The following is a 7,203-nucleotide window of genomic DNA, read 5'->3' as shown; positions in this document are numbered from 1 at the left end:
TTGAAAATAGAATAAAAAAACAGATAAAATCATACAGAGCTTAACAGAGTTTATTTGGTTATTTAGAATGACACTGACAGCCATACATATTGTGCTGTTCTATTACTGCTCTATCAGGAAATCCTATAAACTAATCATATTAAAATGAAGACCCAATAAAGAGAAATAAAAGTGAAATGCAATTCACGTGGTTGAATGTGGGATCTCAAGACAGTTTTAGACTTCTGCAACTCAGATGTGTTTCCAAACATTATTTTCTTTGGGTGAGAAGGGAGGAGAGAAGCAAAAATCATTCCTTCACTGCCTCCCACAGAAAGCTAGCAGCTTTGTTTAGTGCAGGGCATTGACAAGCGGATCACGAGGTCTCCACAAGATGGAAGAAATCCCAGATAACTTCCTCTGCTGTGATCTGTGCTCATCCCCTGCTTTGTATGCCCCTTGTGCTCCTCATACGGCTTCAGCTCCCTGCACAGTTTAGCAAGAAGGAACACATGGTTGGAAAAGGATCGAGAAAATCGAGAGACGTGTGTTAATCTGAACTTTCTCCTCTTCCAAACAAATAGTAAGAGTAACAACCTTGTTAATTAATGCCTTCAGAAGTGCATCCCCAGGCATGCAGTGCCACTTTTAGCCATGGAGCTGGGCACAGCTTTGGATGAGCAGCATCGTCTCCCCATGGCTCTTCCTGCCTTCAGTGGGACTGATACTGACACACAGGGATGCGCTGCAAGGAATCCAATTAACCCATGGGAGCAATGCATACACCCTGCAATTAGGGGATGTAAAATGCAGGCAGGGTAGTGTGGGGCTTGTGCCAAGAGCTTGCATTCTGCATTGCTGTCAGCCATTCAGTGTCTCCAAGCAGGGCACTTCACGTTCCAGCATTTCCCTTCCAGGATGCGTGGGCTCTGCATTGTCCCATGGACATGACAGTGTCCTCCTGCCCTGCTCAAGGTGACACAGCTCTCTGGAAAGACAATTTACTTCCTTAATTTGCATCTCGCCATTGTAAAACCCAGTTCCCTTGCACTCAATTGGATGGGTGCAGGAAATGTGCAGTGCCAGAAGTGTCTTTTGTTGTCCCCTGGGACTGCTGAGCGTGGTTTGGGTTGGTCCTAAGCCAGTTTACATTCGCATCCTCAGGGTTGTTTTTTTTTTTTTTTTTTTTTTCATCTAAATATATATTTTTTTCTAAATCTTCCAGCATTCTCATCTCATTTACACATTCCTCCCCGCTGAAGGCTTCAAGGTTAGCATAAAGAGCAAAAGAGAAAATGGAAAATCAAGAGGAAGACATCTAAAGAGCTACCCAAAGGCATGGGAGAGGGGGGGTGGGGGCTGGGGATATGCTCAGCTGAGCTGCAGTTGCCTTTGGGTTCAACCAGCAGCACCAGTGCCTGGGTTTGCTGGTCCTCATGCTCTGAACATTCCACCCTGCTCATTCCATGCTTCTCTACTGCACCCATTAATCTGTGTGCTGGGGTTACAGCCAGCACTGCTGCATTGCACCGGGATGCTTTGTCCCATGGTGGGCTTTGAACTCATTGAAGGCATCCCTGACAGTGCTGGCAGTGCAGTGGATACTGAGCACTACTTTTCATTCCAGAGAGTTTCTACAAGCCTCGAGAATCCATGTGGCACTGGCCCAGAAATGTCACTTCAAACAATACTTTCCCAGTGACTCTATGGGCTGTAAGTCAAACGCAGATAGAAAACCCTAAGAATTGATCTTTATGCATTCAAAAGTGAAGGTGCCCCGGTTCCTTTCAATAAGGCAGCCCTGGGGTGGTGATGTGCCAAGGATGAAGCACGGACAGCCAGGAAAAACAGGCTGTCAGCAGTGCTGCTGACAAAGCACAGCTTGGATTGACATCTTGGTTGGAATAAAAGATGAAAACGAGCATTTTGGCAACCGAAATTCAATTATGACAAAACCAATTTGCACTTTTTCCTAGGGAAAAAAAAAAAAAAAGCCCATCCATTCCCAGTGCAGCTACTTCAGTTTCGTGAGGCTTTGCTCTGCTTTGTGCTTTCCAACCGACACTCCTCCAATCTCATCCTCCATTTTTCATGAAGTTTAGCACTGGGAGCTGAGAGGAGAACTTCTTCCTTGTGAGTTGGTAGGGGAGAAAAGCGGAGAAGAATGAAGATATAAGGAAGAAGTTCTTCACAATAGGGGCAGAGAGGTGCTGGCACAGGTTGCCCAGAGAGGTGATGGTGCCCCATCCCTGCAGACACCCAAGGTCAGGGGATGGGGCTCTGAGCACTGATGGAGCTGTGGGTGTCCCTGTGTATTGCAGAGGCACTGGATTAGATAGCTGTTAAAGGTCCCTTCCAAGTCAAACAATTGTATGATTCTATGAACTTCCATGAAGACTGGCAATGGTTTCTCTGGGGAGGAGCAGAAGGGATGTAGCTGATGAGAAGAGGACGGGAGTGCAGTGCTTAAAGCTGTCTACAGGGCTCTCTGTTTTCATGCAGTGTTTGCCAACCCCTCTGGCTCAGCCTCTGATGTGCCATTTGCAAATATTTATGTCAGCAGGTTTCCTTTGCTGAGATATTTTGGGAGTGGCTGTTGGCTTTCATTCATTCGTGAACTGTGTTGCACGTGTTTGCGTGCCTGACCAAATATTTGCTTTTTGTTATTCGTTATTTGCAGTTCTCACGTTGCTGTTGGTAATTTGCAGTCCTCTGCTCTCCTTAAAACCTCTGTCCTCGGGAACTGAAGGCAATCCTGGATGCCAGGTGTTGCACTCCATATCAAACAGCTGCAAATAAAGGGAATTTGTTGGAGAGAGAGCAGAAATGGACACGAAATGGTAAACACTGCAAGGAAAAGAAGGAGGAGGGACCATGAGGTGAGACAGCAGCCTTAAAGTATACTTGATAAATGAGTTTTCATGGGAAAAAAATAACCTGCAAGGAAAAGCATTCAAGAGGCTTTGTAATACCATAAGTGAATCACATTCGGTTTGGCGGAACAAAACCTTCCCAAGCAGGGAAGCTGCTCAGTGACACAGAGAGAGAGAGTAGAAACTGGGTCAGCTTGGGGGGAAAAAGGTGAAGCAATAACAGGATCATGTGCAGATGTAAAAGGAAAGGGCAGGGCAGGAGAGGAGAAATAAGAAGCAATCAAGAGATGCCATTCTGAGAGCAAGAAAGCTGTGAGAGGACCAGAGAAAAACTGGGTGGGCAGGGAAGGCTCCCAAGAGAGGACACCAAGCAAAACCTTTAATGCCTTTCCTCTGTCTTTGCAGAAAGCCAAACTGCTCAAGTGGGTAAGGATAAGCACTGCACTTTTATTTGTGGAGGAGCATTAAGTGTGCAGCCTCCATCCCTCAGAGGCAGTGCAGTCTGGATACATTTGAAATGGGCACTGATCAGCAGCAAATATGGACACTTCTTTAATATTAAGCCCCCAAACAAGTGTTGCATCCACCAGATTACAGCAAGAAAACCTGCTGCTCTCTCTCAATCCAAAAGGTGTTTCTTTATTTTGCAAATTCTACAATCAGGCACAAGGTCTTTCTGCAGCATGTTATGGAGGAGGGAGACCTGCAGAAAGCTTTTCAGAAGTGCTGATTTCCTGCAGGAATCCCTGCTCACATCTCAGGCATTTTGTTCTCCCAAGCACCAGCAGCCACCTGCCTCACTTTCCTGTTAGCACAATTTGTTGCATCACAGCAATAAGCAAACAGGGAAGGCCTTTGCCTGCATCCTGCTGGGACTGCCTCCAGATGCTCCTTCAGTGGCAGGAGCTGGCCACCATCCAGCCTGCAGGGGCTTCTTCTGAAGTCAGTGAGCTTGTGGAACTACAAGCATCTGCTGCAGATTATCCATTTTCTACCCCCTTTCATTTTGCAGCCAGGATCTCTGCCTTAGCAACTGTAGGAGCTCTGAACCTCTTTAATGACCCAATGGGTTGCAATCTGTACTCTCCTTCTCATCTTCTGCCCATCTCTGCTTTTTGATTTAGGCAAATGCTCCGTAATACAAAAGCACTGCCTACAGCCTCTCAGCTGCCAGCATGGGATCCCAGCGTGAACCTTTAAACTTGTGGGTTTTCTCCAACCTCTTCCAGGGCTCTCCATCCTGGCCTGACACAAAGCCACCTGCCTGAGCAAGGACATGATTCATTGCTGGGCTGTCCTATAGCACAGAAATGAACCCACAGTGTGGCAATATAGAATCATAGAGTGGTTAAAGTTGGAAGAGACCTCTAAGATCATCCAGTCCATTGCCTGCCACCACCATTGCCCACTAAACCACATCCCTCAGTGCCACATCTCCATGGTTCTGGAACACCTCCAGGGACAGTAACCCCACCACCTCCCTGGGCAGCCTTTGTCAATGCATCACCACTCTTTTGGAGAAGAAGTCGTTCCTGATATCCAAACTGAACCTCTCCTGGCACAGCATGAGGCCATTCCCTCCAGGGGTGGACTCAGGGCTTTGGGATGATGTGCAGCTCAGCACAGGATGTTGAAACTAAGCCAGTGACCCAAGAACATGCTCACAGATGTTCATAGGAGTATATATATATGTTCACAGGAGCCCCACATCCCCACGCAGCCAATGATATTTGTCACCCTGTCCCCTGCCACCCACCAGCCCTGCCTATCCCTCAGCACCTTGTCTACAGGCAGCATCGCTTTCACAGCCTCCTGCAGCCTTTTGGAGCTCCCTCTCCTCTCTTATGAGGCACAGAGCCACACACGCAGCTTTTTAAAGTTCATTTTCATGGCTTACCTATTTAAGCAACATTTCTGCAGAACAGAGAAACAGAAGAGCTCCTGAACACAGGAGCTGTTAAGCCCCCATCCTCTGTGTTTTATGGCTTGATGCTGGCACGGGCCCATTCAAATATATTTTGACATACAACATGTTATTCTTTCCAAGGCAGTTGGTCTCTTTATTTATTTAGTTAGAGTGAAGGATTCATTCCCCTGCTGCCTAACGGGAGACCGAGGATCCCCACATGCAGCTGAGCCCCTGCACTTCATTCTCTGCTGGTGAAATTGTTTTCATCCATTCTGGAGCTATTGCACTTCATTCCTCACCAATATATTTTTATTTGTATATAAAATAAAAATGTGACAGCACGCGGAAAGTTAAGAAGTGGATAAATTCATAAATTACTTTTATGCAGCAGAAGTGATACGGCTGTATTCCTGCGGACTTAACCGGTGCACAACCAAATAGATGCAAAAGATTAGCTTCAGAAACACAGTGCACCCTTCCAGAAGGGCCATACGAAGCATGCTGAGCTTTCTGCCCTTGGAAAATTATTTTCTGCCTGCAAAAGACTGCAGATCTATTAGGCATGGCTGCCTGCAGACTGCTTGTTATGCCCTTGGAGGGTTTGAGGAGCACATTGAGGGGAGAAGCATCAGCCCTGCTGAACATGGTGAACATGGGCAGCCCCATCCTGGGGGCTTCCAGCTGCTCCATGCCCTCAGCACTCAGGGAAATGGGAAGAAGGGAGGGCTGCAGGAACCTCACTGTTAAAAGTCATTTCTTTTTTCCATTAAGTTTTAAAATCATATACCTAGTTTTCATTAAATATATGTATTACATTCTAGGAATTCATTTTCTGCGCTCAGTGATTAATAATTCCGGAGATGTTCTTTTAAAACCACTTCTCTGATTTATTTGACTTCTGTGGAACCACTGCCTTGAAGGGTCTTGGCCCCAAGCTGAGGCAGGCTGGGATACGAAGATTTATTTGTTTTAAGTTGCTCGTGTACAACTACACCACATGGACACAGGGAAATGTGTTGGCCATAAATGAAGTGTTTTTTTACCAACAGAACAGCATGGGAGTAGGGCCAAGAGGACTTACAGACACAGCCCACTTTGCTCATCCCCTGATGTCCATTCTTATAGACCTCGAGGGAGGAGAGAAGCACATCGAGGCACCAACCTGTCTGGAATCTGCTGGGTGTTGGGCAAGGTATTGAGTGTCTTTGACTTTGGGACCACAAAATGGGGATGGGGACACAGCAGAGAGGATGTCAAAGGTGAGTGAGTGCAGACACCAGAATGTGCAGAGCCCATCACAGGCAAAGGCAGATGATCCATGCAAGTGGAGAGAAGAAGGCAGGATCTTCAATCCTACTAAAGGGAATGAGCTGGAGGGCCAATCACAGTGGAACAAAGAGGAAACCCAAAGGAAAGGCCAATAACTGAACAGGCTCAGAAGTGGGGTAGTTTGACCACAGGTGTGATCTCTGTGATGCCCAACACTGACCAAAGGCACAAGGTCCTCTTTAACTAAAATTCCCAGTTCAGTACTGAAGGGTTTGGAAATGATTTGCTCTGCGTGAGAGGTTGTGGAGCAATGCAGATGATCCCATTATTATTGGCACTATCCTGCTGGCCTGTAGCTGATGTCTGCTGAGATGGGACCAGCTGAGCTGTGAGCATGAGAAACATCCTGTGTGATGGCACAGCCCAGCCAGGGGAGGAGATTTGCATGAGCAAATTGGGAGCAGACAAAAGTTTTCTACTCACTCACTGTGCACATCAGCAGCTCAGTGGACAAAACCTTTTTTTCAGCTTTGCCTTTTCTCAGTAGTTAAGTCAAGGAGGGAGAGGAGCTTCGCCTTACAGAACAACTGGGAATCCACCAGGCAAGTAGAAAAGGTTTCTTTTTGCTTTTTGCTGTGGAGGAGGTGGAGGTCAGGTGTGGGCTCAGAGGTGATCCCCATAATTCCTGGAGAATCCTTTGTAATTATTGGGTGAGGTTTCAACCAGCAGCATGGACAAAACTTGTGAAACCAAAGATAATGCTGCAATACAACAGTCACATTTGTCCCAGCAAGAATTGTTAATCACTCAAGTTTTCGAGGGACCAAAATGCGTTGTGGACCATTTCTATTTTGTTGTGCAGCAGCACTGAAGTGGTGCTCCCATCTTGCTCCCTGTGCATGACACCAGCACAGAGCAGAGATGCTCCGCGTGCTCAGTGGTGGATCTGACATCCAGAGAGTCAGGTGGGACAAACAAGAGAGAAGCTGCCCTCTGTATGGCACAGGGTGACACTGTGCTCTCAACACCGAGCAAGGGAGTGAGGGGGACTGCAGAGAAATGGAGATTTAAAACCCATCAAAGACACTGGGGATCCATCCCAGCAGGGTGAGTCCTTAACCCTGGAGCAGAAGCAAGAGTCCATTAGATCTCTCTGAAACTGATGAGGCCACA

The sequence above is a fragment of the Phasianus colchicus genome, chromosome 18, assembly GCF_987193195.1.
Source record: "Phasianus colchicus chromosome 18, bPhaCol1.hap1.1, whole genome shotgun sequence".
NCBI lineage: Eukaryota > Metazoa > Chordata > Aves > Galliformes > Phasianidae > Phasianus > Phasianus colchicus.
Note: the sequence above shows the minus strand (reverse complement) of the source record.